At 42.9% G+C, this 16,023-nt stretch overlaps 1 protein-coding gene across 2 annotated transcripts in view; it reads left to right on the top strand.

Annotated features, from left to right (window-relative positions):
* ROR1 (receptor tyrosine kinase like orphan receptor 1) overlaps positions 1 to 16,023 on the top strand; it is a 171,555-nt gene that overhangs the window by 139,276 nt on the left and 16,256 nt on the right. The window lies entirely within an intron of this gene.

Genomic DNA, 16,023 nt, shown 5'->3' with positions numbered 1-16,023 from the left:
ACCCTTCCTGGACTGTGTCAGGTTACTGTACTTGTTAAACAGAGCCTATTTTGGAAAGGACTTGCCCTGAATTTATGTCTTGCCCTCAAAGAGGGTAAATTAAAAATTGTTTTAGAATGACTCTGATTCACATGGAATTAGACCTGATTTGTGTTATGCTCAGACAACACAGTGTCTTAAAGTTTCTGGCAGAGTCTGTTTTATTTGCATGTATTTACAACATAGCACCTTCTGCAAGGGCTCTTCATCTAAGAGTTGCTAAAATAGAGATGGGTACTGTTGTTTTGGGGTGGAGGGGTGTATTTTACAATGCAGCCCAAGTGCCAGAGCCTCCCCCCTCCCATTCCCAGGCTTTTGGAGCTTTCTATTCTGTTTTGGGGGTTTGCTGGTCTATGTCAGCAGTTTTTAAAAAAACACAATGAAAACCTGAAAAAAACCCAACAAAACCCAACAAAAAGCAAAAAGACTGGAAACCAACCTCCTTGATTTCCCTCCTCGCCAGCCTGCAGTGGGATGACAGTCAACATAAGATTTTGTGTTGCAGAATACATTGCTTCATTGGAACAGGGTGCCCAGGGATGGGTGGAATCACCATCCGTGGGGGTGTTTAAAAAACTTGTAGATGTGGTGTTTTAATGACCTGGTTTAGTGGTGGACTTGACAGTGCTGCATTAACGGTTGGACTTGATGATCTTAAAGGTCTTTTCCAACCTAAATGAGTCTGTGACTCTTGTCTGGCTGTTGCCTCATTAGTGTTGTTTCCCAATGTGCACAGGTGTTACTTCTGGGGAGGTGGGTGTAAAGGTCTGTAGATGTAGGAGGAAAAAAGGGAAATAATTACACAACCTGTGTCATATACTTACAGTATAAAATGATTTCTAGCTGTCATGGAATGAGTTAAATGTAACAAAGTCAGAAAACTGACAAATGAAATTGTAAATCAGTCATCTTTATTATGATTTTTCTGAAAGAGAAAATTGAACTTCTGGCACATGAAGCATGCATGTTTAAAAGGCTTGTATGGTCTTGTTTTACTTAAAAACCTGCAACTTCTGGTGGCCAAACGTTAGAGCACTTTCCTGGGCTTCTGGCCGTTTGCACAGCCATGGGAGTAGGTCAGGTGTAAGGGGTGAAATAAAGAAATAGTCAAACATTTCAGAAACTGGTTAATGTTTGAGGTCATCTCTGAGGTACTGTGAGGTTCACCTATGCTGTAAGGCCTTAATTATAAAGGAAATCCTATTTAAAGGCCTATAATGTTTCTGTGGTTGTCATAAAATATCTTGCATAACCAGGTAGTAAAAGCTCAGTGGGTAAATCTCAATCTTGCATTTTGGTGTTCTTTTACTTTAGTGCCCAGCTGTTGTTGATATTCCTTAAACAAATCCTGTCCTGCTATTTTCAGTTTGTGTTGATGGGGAACCAAGAAAAGGAGGAGCAGTGAGGGATCTGTCAAGAGATTTGTCAGATCGTAATGCCATGCAATGGCTCAACTCTGGGCATAACTTCAAGCAGGTTTTTGTTTTATCTGCTGGCTGCCAGCCTCGCTACCAGTGGGCTGAAAATTAATTAAGATGAAACATTCAAAACATTAAGGGTAGTGAAACCTCCAGTTGCTTGTGGTAGGAATTATTCAAGAGAACAAAAAATAGTAATAATAATAATTACAGTACTGCCAACAAAGCGTGGGTGCTGGCAGGGGGAGAGGCCGTGTCTGTGGCCTCTGTGCGATGGATTTGTTTCCTGTCCTAGGCTTTCGTTCACCCACATGAAAAGTCATCTCTGTCCGTATGTAACCCCCTTCCTCCTGCCCCCGTCACCCCCTGGGCAGTTTATGCTTCTCCTCCCGCTTCAGATGGACTCAGCATCAAGACTTTGCTTTTTCCCTGAATGAGACATCCCAGGGCTGGGATCCAGAGCCGTGTGCTGGGCCTCTTAAAATCACTGTCCCAACCAGCAGCTGGGCAGCTGCAAAACTTCTTTTCTTAATCACTCCCCATGTATCTTCAGATTTTTTGATTTCATAAACAGTCCAGTGGTAGGGGTGTTTCTGCTTCCACCTGGACTAACGTCCTACCTCCCCTGGGCTGGCCCGACGTGCCTGCTGGGAGGAAGCTCCTCCGCTGCCAGGGGAGGATGAGTACAGGCATACTCCAGGTGCCCCATGCTCGAATGGGACTCTCTCATGAACGCTGCCTGAAAATCGGCAATTTAAATGGCCACCCAGTGCCATGGGCAGCTGGGTAACCAGCCAACATCGGGAGTGTTGTGAGCCAGAGCCCTGTGATGAAGGGGCTGTGAAAGGTAAAGGAGTCGGTTGCAGTCCTCCATCTAACCATGGCGGGGGCTGCACCCGCTGCCGTACTTCTCTCAGGTATGTTATGTTCCAAATCTGGTGGCTTTGAATTAACTAGGGCACAGCCCTAGAGAGGGGGAAAAAAAGTATCTGTCTTTAACTTCTGAACATGCTTGTGCTGTGTCAAGTCGAATGCCTTTATAAGATTCTAAACATGCAAGCATTGGTATCGCTACAACCCAAATCCTGACTTCGCTAAAGCACATTTAAGAGGTCTCTTTTCCATAAGCTCCTGGGAATTGCCACCAGAGCTCTGTTACCACCTCAGATCCTGTGGTTTTTGGGCTTTATTTCAGCCATTCCACTGTTGTGTCTCGGGTGGTGTAAGGCTGGCAGATGTGGGGTCACTTGGGTCTGTCCGTGACATGTGTGAGTACTGGCAGTGCGAGGGCTGCCGGGCATCTGGTTAAGTGAACAGCCATGAAGAGACCACGGAGACGTTGTCTTTTACAATTCCTGGATGCAAGCTGTCTCAAAAGATCTGGTTTTAGTATGTGCTATCTAATGTTGTCTTTAGTAACTTTTGGAATAGAGACTATTTTGTTGTATTTGTATGATTTAAAAAAAACCAAAAAAAACCTGACGTACTCTGTGGTGTTGTTGACAGTTCCACGCTTTCCATCTTGCAAGAAAAAAATATGAATTGTAGCAGAGACTCTTGGCCCTAAAAGCATAGGAAGAGCCTCTCCTGTACTGTTTGCAGCTATGCTACTTTCAGAAATCTCCTTGTCTGACTTTTGCTTCTCATGGTAATTTTTTAGCATTTATTTACAATTTGGTGGTGTCAGTTTGTCCTCCTCAATGGATGCAAATTAGCCCAGGCACAAACAGCAGATGAGGATTTGACCTCCATGAGTGTACTGTCCTTTGCAGATTTGAAAGGAACAAAACATAATGAGAAAATATCATTCTAGCAATGATAAATGTGAAGGAGTGATCTGGAGAATGTTTGCTTTGCATTCGGAGCTGTCTTTGGGGCAGTAGTTGGCATCAGGAGCTGTGACCGTTTCAGAGTCTGATCTTGGCTGTAGGGGGATAAACCCAGAGGAACTCCATGGGTTTCTGTGGAGCTGCTCCATATTTTTCCTCAGTGTGAATAACACAGGAATGTTCCTCCATCCTTGGCATATAAGGTGTTTTTGTGAGACAAAATAGGCAATTGTGGTCTTGCCAAAATAAAGTTCCTCAGCTGGATAAAAGGAGCAATGGTATATAAATACCAATGTTTCCTTTGATTTTCAGCTCGCTCACACTATGTGTAAATTGTTTTGCTACATGGATGGTATGTGTGCATGCCTTTTAAAATGATGTTTGGCTTAATCCTCATTTAATTTTTTATGGAGTTGTAAAATACATGTTTTATATTACAAGACCATGATAAGAATTAGTATTGATACGAACCAGCATTTCACCTATTCAAAGATAAACAGCTTTTAGACTTGATAAAATACAACTGCAAAAGTATGCCAGGAGAGACATTATTAAAACAAGGTTCTGGAAACAGTTCTATTATCTTAAATAATATTTTTCTAGTGAGGGAATGCATTAATATAATACGTAACACACACATAACCTTATCAATACCAATTAATTTCAGATTTACAGCTGAAATTTTGGTGTCGTGCAGCTCAGCCCATCATGCCATGTGGAGGCAGGTAGGAATTCTAACAGATGTGGCTGCACTTTCTTACTGAGAAATGGTAGAGCTGGCTGTTATGAGTACCCCAAATACAGTTTGCATCAAAGTACCTAAGTAATCCTGTGTAAAATGTCTTAGGAATTTGTGATCCTTTCACAGAGGCAAGTTAGTGTAGTTACTTCTAATGCAAAATTCAATCGAATTACTATTCTCAATTGCTGACACATTGAATAATAAAACTGAATAAAGCAGTTGGGATAGTTTTATTTGTTCGTAAATATCAATAAATTGCATATCCTGCAAACTTAGAGAAGTCCAGAAAAATATGTACCTTTTTCTTCTTCTGCCAGGGTGCTGATTATGGGGGGAGGAAAGTGTTTTTTTCACCTTGAATACCAATTATTGGCTGTAAATGAGCTGCAAAATGGCATTATCTGACACATCTTCTGCAAACAAGTTGCTCAGACAAGTGCTTTAAGCTTGTAGTGTTTCAGACTGGTTGGTCTTGCAAAATTAGATGTTCCTGTGTTTGTTTACCACAATAAAAGAAAAAAAAATTGGAGGTCAGAATTTACTTAATTCTTTTAATGCTGCTGCCAGAAAATAGGCAGGAAGGCATGTTGCAATGAAGTCGCTCTTTTGGGATAGCAGAAGGATTTGGCCCATTTCTAAGTAGAAAGCTGCCATTTTTACACAGTTTTTTCTTCAAATCAGGAGTTTCAGAATTTAGGGTAGGCATCCTTCTGAAGGCTAACCAAAATAGGGATATTTTGGTCCCAAGACGGTTACAGATGTGTGGTTGCTTCATGCTGGTCTGTGCAGGCTATGTAGAGAGGCAAAATGCTTTAAAAGAAAACAAGTTCTCTGTACCTTATCTGATTACCATTAGAGAATGGATGTACAGATCTTAAATTTTCACCGAAGCATATTTTCACTCATGTTTGTTGTCTTAAGAAAGGGTTTCTTATCTCGAAAGCAATCTTTTTCACAAGACATTCTCAGTTTAATATAACTCACCATACCCTTTAAAGCAGACTGGCGATTCCCAGCTGAGGAGCCTCTATTTGTGTGTGTCTGTCAGGAGCAGAATTTATGATAGACCTGCGAGTTATGTGAACTTTAAATGTTTTCACAGTTGTTAAACTTGACCAACTATGTCAATGAGACTAACTGCTTAAAATGGTTTTGGGCTTACCAGCTACCCCCAGCCAAAGTATGAGTATTATGCTCATAAACCCAGCAACCCCCAGACTGCTCGTCAGCAGAGAAAAATGCCGTATTCCTATCCTACCTTGACATGATTCCTAGGAAGCCTATTTAGTAAAATATGTTTTCAGCTAGATTTTTTTAAAGGACTTGAATTTCAGATCATCATTTTCCATGTAGTTGTTCTCCATCCACTGTCCTTACTTTGTGGTGCCTGCCTTCTCCCCTGTCCCATCAAAGGGAACCACAGAAACACATTTCAGGGCAAAAGTTAGTTACCACATTAAGAGAAACAAGTCTATATGCCTGTAAAATCAGTTATCTGCAATTAATTATTGGAATCTGAATTAGTACTGAGGCATCAAACAGCGATGCACAATGCTCTGAGCAGGTACACGGCTCGTGCGTTGGGGTACTGGTGTGCTGAAGTCCGTAATTTTTTCAGTAAGTTTGAGCTTATGGTGGTTACTGTTATTTTTGTAGCAGTTGACTATAGCAGTTATTGATGGGTGCAAATTTTTGGTCAAATAATAAGTTTAAACAAGCTAACATTATATGTATTATTTTTAATTAACTTGTGCTGAGGCATGTGTTTCACTTTTAATTCAAGTGTCAGATTTGTGAAGTCTGTTTTTCATCATGCTTAAGGTTAAAATATTAGGTCACCAGAAGAAAGACCTATTTGAGTCACATAAGACAAATTAAATGTTAGAAGGAGGGAGAGGGGAGGGAGGAGCAGAAATAAAGCTGTGACTTCAGAAAACATGGTAAAGCAGGAAAGAGTGAGTGAGAGATAAAATGGGCTGCAGAGGTCCTGAAACTCATTTTGTAGTGTTCAATATTGACTCTTGGTGCTTGCAAGTTTTTGTGTTGGTTAGGGAGAGTTCAAAGCTGTATTTGCAGGGTCCTGAGGCCCAGGAAGGAGCAGGATACTGCCTGCTGTAAGAAGTCCCTCCTGAGCAATAGTTTTCTCAGGGAATGAACCAGGTCTTTCAGACATGCTGCTGCAGGATGGGAAGGTTTGTAGTCCTTCCGTAGGAGAGAAAGGAAAAAAAAAATCACATAGGATGGAAAAACAGCTTGAAAATGAAGATATTTTCATATGCTATTTAAATAGTCTATGTGTTAACACCATAAAAAATTGTCCTTTGCTTTAGATTAAATGTTTTCCTTTTTGATGTTCTCATTTATGAATGTGTGTTATTTCCTGTGTATTCCAGAAGACTTGACTATCCTGTTGCAAAGGTAGGTGTGTATCATACAGCAGCAAGCCAAGTCTCCTTTACTGAACACTTGATCAGTTTCAGCCATCAGCCAGGAATACGCAGTTGAGAGGGAGACAGGAATCATAGTAATGCTAACTGGAAAATTTAAAATGTTAATTTTTCCTTAAAAAAAGGACATCTGACAAAAGAGATTTAATGTAAGGCAAACAGAAAGGTGTTACTTCAAACTTTATTATTCTCACCCTATTCTAATCACAGGGGTTCAAAGTACCCTTGTCCCTGCTGTTTTCTCAAAGCAGCACTCCTAGGAGGACCCAGCTCCTTATGCATTAAAGCCTGGTTATGCCACACTTTTGGTGCAAAGAGACCTCATGTGGTATCAGTTGCATGAACACTTGCTCTGAGGCCCCATTATGCCTGTAAAGAAGCAGGAAAATACTTAGGAATAAAGCCCTTAATGTCCAGATCAAGCCATTTGGAAGGCGACTCAACCTTGACTGTATTTCTCTTAAAGTTTCTTTTTTGAATATATTGCAGAGATGCACTTTTCCGTATATTGGGGGGGAAATTTGTGGGGGAGACGCACAATGTGATCTGCAGCTTATTTAATTGCTCAAGGAAATCTGAACAACCTCCGTAACTTCATGTGACTAAATAATGAATGAATTCTTTGGTACTGGGGATTTTTATCTGACTACAAACTGAATACAATGTAGAATATGTCCTTTGGGATATGCCCTCTTTGTTGTCCTCTGTGTAGCCTCCTGGCAGACCCCGAGGGGCAGAAGGATGTGTTGTTCTTATGTGGAAAAGTGCTGACGTCATGCAGCACCAAGTAAACCTGCAGTAACTCTCCCATATGGCAATGCTGTAGGTGGGGAGCGGTCTCTGGGGGATGTCAACTTCCCGGTCAAATAGGTCACTTAAATACTTTTTATGCATGTGAAAGCAATGAGGTGTTTGATCAAGGAGCTCCGTCAGATCTGGTGGCTTGCTGTCACTTGTACAGAGCTGCACCCAGCTGTGATGGTTGGGCATGGGTGGCTGATGGAGGTGCCACAGGCGGGCTGTAGTACACTTTGAGGCTGCTCATAAAATGTGCATTCAGAAAGCTCCTGGTTACAAGGGATTTGGGCAAAAATCCGAGAGCTGGGGCCAAGGCACTTAGAGGAAGCCTATTCCCTTTGCCTGGCATCTTATTTCATGCCCAGCTTCCCGGCACAGTGCCCAAGGGTTGCGCTCTCGCCGTTTAGGAGATGGATATGGATGTGATACGGTCCGGGGTGTCCACTCCCGAGGGCCATCAGCCCAACAGCCTGGGCCCCTGTGGGGCAGAGGGGTCTGCTATCACTCAGGGCGGAGCGGCTGCAGCCGATTTATGGGGTGAAGTTGATGATCTTTCCATCAAAAATTCCTTATCTAAAGGTTAATGCCCGATGAGAGGTGGATAAGGAACGTGTGTGTGAGATCATTGCAGCTCCATGAGGGAATCCAGGAGGAGGGGAGAGTGTTTTTCTGGGCAGTACAAAGGCTTGATAGAAGAGGCAACATTTAGCGCTTGTAATCTTATCCTGCTTGACTGCTCTTCAGAAACATTTTACATTTTTTTCCTCTTCATCTAGAAACTTGGATGGACCGACCTTCCAAACATAACCTTAAAATAGCTTTGTCAAACAAAACATAAGTGCAAGAAATTTCCTGCCATTTCCATAACTACGAGCATATGATTTGCAGTTCATCTTGAATAATGATGTAAGAAATCTGCCAGGAAAGATCCCAGCGCTGTTACCAGGGTTGTTTCCTAACCAGCTGCAGCTGCTGAGCAAGCGCAAGGCCCGCTCATACCCTTGCTTGCAGGAATGCCCATTGACTTTGGAGGAGTTTTGGTGGGGAAGGGATTGTTATAAAGTGTTTAGGAGGAGAAAAAGAGTGAATCTCAGAGGCTAACATCCCAGTTAATTTATTTATTTGTGGTCAATGTTTAGATCAAATTCATGGCCACCGTTACTGAGCTTTTCTAGGCAGATTTTGCTTCCCCAAAATGAGTCATTTTGATAGAGACACTGTAAAACTTTCTTATGATGACAAAGGAAAACACACAGTAACTGCTTCAGTGCATCCTTGCCAAGGGATTAATTGCATGAGAGAGATATTTTATTAAGCTTCCAAAGCTGTGGATGCTGCCACGCTGCCCAGATGAGGTTAGTAGAAAACACATGTCAGCTCTCACCAGTGATGTTTATGTCTCTGCGCAAACCTGCCTCCTTTCAGCACCAAAATCCTTTAACGAGAAGTGACTGGGGGAGGGGAGTGCAAGGATATGTAGCCCTGAGAAATGCTTAGACCAATACATCTGGGTAATTGTAAGATTTTTGTGGGGTCAGGGATTTTTATCTGTCCCAGTTTTAGCAGAGAATGGCCATAACATGGCCTCAGCGCTGGCCTGAGCCACTTGGTGCCATCCCACGTGCGAAGCTGTGCAGAACAGCATCCCAAACTCACGTTAATTTTGGATATTTTGTCCATCTCTGGATCAGAGGCATCATGTTAAACCAGCTATCAGCCTGGAATGTGAGATAACAACTAAATAAAGTAGTTACTTAGGCAGATCATTGCTTATTCAGTTTTTTATCATCATCATTATTATTATTTATAGGAACTAAGTGGGTCAGTGGTGCTATGGGACTCTGTAAATTTAATGATGTCAAAGGACAGCATTATTAATATTTTTTTTTATGCCTACACTTTCCTAGTGAACCATTTAAACCCTAGCTGCCCTGCGACTTTAAAGGGGTGTCAAAACAGCAATACCTTATATTACACAGAACTTTTCCTTAAATTACACGGTGACGTACAAGTCTGGGCAATTCTCTTCTTTTTGCAAAGTAAAATGCAGCCCTCACATTTCTGAAATATTGTTATGAAACAGAGCCAATATGTTCCCATTTTCAAAGCAAGGCACAAGCAACTGGGAAAGTTGCTCTTTGGAAACTATGACAGAATATTATTCATCTGTTTGCTTTAAGGGATATCTGCCAAGTCAAAACTTTTCATTTTATTCTCTTTGAAGCTGGAACATGAGTACAGAAGAAAATACAATTTATTTAACAATGTACAAATAATTTATACAGTATTCATGCATGTAAAGAGGGTGTACTGGCTATATGTAATAATAATAATTTTTTGATACACCTTTTAATTAACTGCAAATTTTTCTAGAGCATGTTTCTTCCTTCCATGCTGTCACCTACCAGCATGCGTTATGAACTCAACTCCCCTGAAGCAACACCCTCCATAAACCCCAGTTTTAGGTGGTGGATTTGTGGGACATGAGTCAAGTGTTAAGCAGGAGCCTTTTGGTGCAGCTCTTGAGAGGGCCCCGGAGTCTCCCCAGGCGCAGCGTGAATCCCCGGCTGTGCCAGGGGACTTGCCAGTGCCAGGGTGACGGGAGCTGAGCTGTCTGCTCACACTTCTGTTGTCCCGCTGCAGCAAGCAGCAGTTTTTCCTTGGAAGAGAAGGATATAAAGCACTTGGTTGTCTGAACTAGACAACATTGGCTGCATTTTCCCATCAGTACTCTGCTGTTGGATATAAATTATTTAGATAAACAGCTCTGACTAGTTTAGTGCTATGCTAGAACATTTTATTTTTTTTTAAGCAAGACAAAATGCCTTTCACTTTGTAAGTGAAAAAAAAGTGTGGTCAGTCTTCACACAGAGCCAAAGCTACTCCATCTCCACTTGTTAGATCTTGGAGATAACACACCATTTATTTGCTTTTGCTCTTCAGATCAGTTAATCTTCATAAATCAGTCTGGCACTGCATGCACACCTTAATCCTGTGCTGGCTTTACATGGCCATCTTCCAGTGTCACAGACCATTATGATGTCCTCTCCCCTGTTGCTTTCCTTAAATCCTCGCTGCCTTTCTGTACACTCCCCTCTTTACGTTGCTGTCAGTTAGAGATTTGCTTACCAAAATCATGGTAATCCAATGATCCCACCTAACCAACTGACTGACCTAAGCTTAAGTGTGTATCTTAGCAGGCTGGTGTTGGAACAGGCATCAGGAGGAAGAGCAATGCTCCTACTTCTTGTCTTGGAACAGTCAAAGCATTTAGGACTTTGTTTTGCCTTGTCCTACATGTCTGGTTTGCCTTGTCCTACATGTCTCCTTTGCCCATTTTTGCTCAAGATATCAAAATTAGTCCTGTATCTAGGATTCTTTCTTGTTGGGTACTCATTCAAATCCTTCTTAAAGCAAAAGAAAGAAAAAGGAAAAAGAAAAGAGAAAGAAAGAAAGAAATCCATGGAGTGTGGTAGAAATGACCACACTATTACACCATCTTTGGAAAATGTATTTTTAATACATTGGATATTGTAAAAATAAATACAACATGATCTCACAACGTTCAGGTTTTCTATTAATTTATAAAATACTTCTAAGTGAACTCACGTTAGAGCCTGGTTACAAAGCTTCGGCTAAACTAAGTTCCTGGACCTGTTGTTGACATTTGCTGGGACCGTTGTTTAGATTCGGGCAATTTCTGGTAAGTTAGAAAAAGACTGGCAAAGAACAGTCAGGATGTTGGGAAGCGGACTTTGATGGAGAATCTTGAAGAAATGGTTTGTATTTACAAATCAGACTGCAGAGAGGCATTTGGATGAGGTGGATACCGTGCAGCCCCTCCATGTTTAGCATGAGCCGATAAGAAAGAAATTGCAAACTGATTGTTATTTCTTTTCCGCTGCTGCAGGCTGCTTTGCCTGGTTTGCATGGGGATGCCTAAAAAGCTGCTGCTGTTTCAAGTCAGCAGCAATTAGAAATTCTCCCTGGTTTCAGACTGCAGCAGAAAGGCACTGCGCTGGGAGGCAAATCAGTCTTTCAAGCCACTGCACCACAGGCAGATGAGATAGAGATCTCTCCTGATATGGTACCTGTAACTAATTCCTCCGGGATTCCAGCGCAAAGTCAGAGATTTTGGTCCTTCCTTCCTTTCCTTTCCTTTTGCATTTTTATGCATGAGTGTATCTCTCATAAGAAACAACCCTCTGTCAGCTTCTGTTAAAGAACTGCTGTCTCAGGAGTGCCTGCTGTGCTCAGTCCTGCTGCCTGTTGCTGATCCTGTGCTCGCCTGGGAAAGGGCCAAGGAGTTTGTGGCATGTGGGAAGCGGCAGACGTCAGTAACAGGGTAAACTTTACGAAGAGCAGCACCTCCATCGCACAACATGAAGCACCCCTGCATTTTGACACCGCAGCAACGCAGCAGTGCTGCCCTGGTGCCAGATCCACCGATCGATGGTGTTCGTCTCAAACCACTCTGCCTTTTCTGAATGTGCTTTTTCATTCACCGTATGGCTTTTGCACATGGAGCTGTAAGCACTCTTGCTTTCATGTTTACCTCTTCAATATGCCAAAGTCAGATGGGATGAAGGAGAATATCCCAGACAGAAGAGAAGGTTCTGGCTGCACAGTCAGGTAACACCAGGAAAACCATTGGGAGGTTCTGAGTGAGAAGCAAAGGGAAGGAGGAGAAGCATGAACTTGCACCAGCCATTCTTTGGTTTAGGGTTGGTTTATTATTTTGTTACCATTTCAATATGTGAAAAGCTGCTGGTGACCCAGAGTTGACAGATACAAGTATTGCTAGCAGAAAACCGAAGAGGGGAAAATGAACCCAAACAGTGACACTGAATTCTTTGTCAGTTGTTTGCAAATTTTTTTGTGCGCTGTGACTTGGTCTCTCCTGGCTTTGTTCAGGTGACCCTGGTTGAGACCTTTGCTATCGTGAAGGACAGGGTCCTTTTACTCATACAGGCACTTACTCGTATTCAGGTGTACCCAGAGAGACATGAGGTACCTTACTACAGTGCTGATCTTTCTGTGCAGCCTCTGTAATCCATAGAAAGATGCTGCTCAAGTTTGGGCTTTGTGAAGACCCAGTACATTCCATGTTGATGCAAACTCTAGCTCAGATCAGAGTACGTTAGTGAATTGGTGTGTGCACCCTTCAAAGCTCTTACTCAGTCTTCTGTAAACTTTGTGCAGTCAGATACTTAAAGACACCTGAGTACAGTGTAAATTTAATCCATGGTACTGTTATTACATGAAGCCAGGAGTATTGTCACAGAGGGAACTGCTGTGGGATCTAACAGCAATGGGCAAGCTCCAGGATTCACATCAGGGCTAGAAATATTTAAAGACCCAAACAGAAAACAGAGTGGAAACAAAATCTGAAAAGAAATAAGCTTGAAATGTTCCAGTGCTGTGTCATCTGTCGGTCATTAAAATCCAACACTTTCCTTTGTCTTGTGTAGTTGTCATTGAAGGAGAGTTGGTCGAGGGGCCGTGCCCAGACCCCAAAACCTGCGCTGTGATTAGCGCTGAATTGCCCCTGCAAGCTGCCATTCCCAGTTTCAGCTGCTGACTGCTTACCTCTCCAGTTCAAAATTTGCACAAGTGATTAAGTCCGTCCCCAATCAGCAATGCCTACAGGCTTCATTTGGCTTCCATTTCATTAGGACTTAAACTTGTCTGTAAATTTTAACACGCTAACTGCTGAATCAAGCCTAATTTACATCTGTTTGAGCCAAAGGGACACATCCTTTGGCTGTGGGTAGAATCAAACCAGGACCATGAAGCAGATAGTCATTTGAGCGGCGATGCTGTGCTTTGCTTACCAAAAAACATGTGAGGTATGTAAAACGTGAACTGTGTGAAAGGTATCTGCAATCTCAGCCTTGATCCCAAGAAACTGATAGCTGTGTTTTAAAGGCAGCCCACGAAGCGGCTGCCAGTTGGCAGCAGGAGGTGGGGAATGTGTTTAAGCCTTGTAGGAGCTCAGCATGCTATTGTGGGCTCCATGTCAGGCTGCAGCTCTGGTTTTGGATGAAATGTCTGGCAAGCAGAGTGTGTTCAGCCTCGGCAGCAATCTGTTCAGTGAGAAATGGTCTTAGATGGAGAGTTGGTGGCTGCCCCCCAAAACTCTGTATTGTGGGGAGCGATGGCTCAGGCAGTGTCTGTCTGGCAGAGCTGCAGCTGCATTGGCAGCAGCGTTGTCTCCAGGGCTGCCCTGGATATCGCTGGGTACAGCTTCAGTTGCCCATCAAGAACCAAAGGGATGCCCAGGGAGGCCCTAGGTACTAGATGTAAGCAGTTCCATCCTGAGCCATCTCATAAAAAAAAGCCGTGGGAGCAAGGGAGAGGAAGAGGCATCATGAAGAGAGGCAGGGGCAGAAGATTTGGTGTGCCCCCAAATGGCTGACAAAGTGTCATACAGAAACAGCCAGGGAGTGAGAGGTGGCCACTTGTTCGTTGATGACCACGTGCCAATAACTTCACCACAATGTCATGTTACCAGCCTGGGATCAGGACGCCTATCGTGGGAGCTGCTGTTCTGGGCTCCTGAGAGCTGCCAGGAGCAATAGCTGAACCTCACAGCCCCGTACTTCCCTCCTTTATCACCGTGGGGAAGAGCAGCTCTAGGAGTGGGGACCAGGGGACCTTATCCTCTTGTGTCTCAGGGGTCCTTCTGTCGTATTCTGACGCTCCTGTTCCTTTAATTTGATTTATCATTCTGACCCATTATGGGGCCGATTTACAAAGCAGTGCCTGCTCCATTTGAGCTACTAATCTCATGCTTTACCTCTGTGAATTCAAGGCTGGCATGCAGCCCCAGGGGCAGAGGTGGTAGGATCCAGGCTCTCCTCTTTAATCTTCACCTTCTGAGATTATCTCCAAAATCCTGCTCCTCGGGGCATTTCCAGCCAGGTAAACTGGTGTCCTTGCTCACTCGCCATCCTTGCTGCGTGCAGCTATGCAGTTACATCTTTACCATCCTTGCTGCGTGCAGCTATGCAGTTACATCTTTAGTTCGAAGGTGAGGCTCAGAGTGAGGTGGGTTTGCTTTGTTGATATGTTAATCACATTCCTCCTGGTTTTGTCTTCTCTATCTAGTTGTGTGCTTAAATTGCAATGCTTGATCGCCTTCAAGAGCTGTTTGGTGTAATCCCTGAGCTAAATTCCATAATAAATAATAGTAAATAATAAATCAATAATATATTATCTCCTATGGGAGGATTTATTGATTAGAAGATGCAGAACTGACCTCCAGAGCCTGCAGTAGCTATTGTGGTTTTTCAGCTCAGGTTTCAGCTGTTTTGTCTTCTCTTCAAGCACCGACAGAGTAAAAATGTTTTTGCCAGAGCTGACTCCATGCAGAAACACATGCATGTGGTTGTGTGTCTCTGTTTACATCTCTGAGTATCTTTGTTGGCTGAATACTATCCATTTTCTGAGACACCTCAGCCTACCATCGCTCTAGTTAATGAAGAGTTTAATTGGCAGTTTAAAGGTTGTGCTTTTGCAATCCAGTTTTCAATGTACTTGGGGACATCTTGGGACCATCATCTAATGAAGCCTGGACCCCACACTCAGCTGATGTGAGATGTCTGTGGAAGGAGGTTTCCATCTCTACCATCCCTCTTTCCCACCCCCCTGTCTTCACAGTCATAAATTACTGCAGTTAATTCATGGTGTCTAGCTTCTCCCCGTGAACTGGAAAACAATGCTGCGTGAATCCTGGGACGGTGCTCTGGAGCTGGTAGCTCAGGAGTGCTGGGAGATGTTTGGAAGGTGATCCTAGCACTTCTTCCTGTTAATCCCATTAGCTCGCGCTGGCCGCTGTGACAGGGCGCTGGGGAGCCCTGCTGCAAGCTGGCCGCTTGCTCTAAGCCCTGTGCACAATGAATGGGTGACTTCAAAGAGGCTAAATGTAATTTGCATTTCCAAGCTCTCACAGCCAAGGTCTTCAGGCGGGGATGAAAGTGTCTTTTGTGAAACTTAATAGCAGAGTTGATTAAAAAGCTCTGATTTTTCCCTGTTAAGGCATAGTCTGGTTCCACTGTTAGGCTTTCAGCATCTGGGGGAGGATAAATTCTGGAAAAAAAAAAAAAAGCATACAAAGAAAGTAACTTCTTGCCTAGCCAGCCATGATCATAATTAGGGATATTCTAATATAATTTTTCCTAATTTGAGAGTCATATAGTAGCTGTCTTGGGTGAATACCAGCATGAATAACAAAGAAATTATCAGCAAATTTTCATTAGGCATCTCCCTTTGCAGGGGCCTCAGCAGAGCCAAGGTGTCTGTCTTTCCAGAAAATGGGTCCCAAGTATCTCCAACTGGATTCTGGAAGCAAGAAAGTGAAAGGGCTGATTCATGCAGTTGGGTGCATGTTTCAGTGATCCCATATGCAAACTCCTCCTCAAATCATCCATAAAACTGTGTGTTGTGTGCCAGCACTTAGCTGTTGATTATCTGTTCAAAATAAGCAGTGACTGGTCTGGTCTTCAGAGGTTTAGTAATTTCTTTCTTTGCTTTGTTTGAAGAATATTGGCAAATAATTTCACATCTGGATTTATGTATTAAATGTCTCCTATATTGCATAAAGCAAAGCACCTAATGAAAGAAATCTGTCTATTTAACTCCTGTCTTAGCTTTGGTTCTGTTTTAGCAATAACTGTTACCACACTCATGGAAGATTGAAGAAACATTTCCTACTTCAGGGGTATCAGTGCTGGGAGTGGTTTGATTTT

The sequence above is a fragment of the Falco biarmicus genome, chromosome 11, assembly GCF_023638135.1.
Source record: "Falco biarmicus isolate bFalBia1 chromosome 11, bFalBia1.pri, whole genome shotgun sequence".
NCBI classification, from domain to species: domain Eukaryota; kingdom Metazoa; phylum Chordata; class Aves; order Falconiformes; family Falconidae; genus Falco; species Falco biarmicus.
Note: the sequence above shows the minus strand (reverse complement) of the source record. Positions and strands in the feature narration are given on the sequence as shown.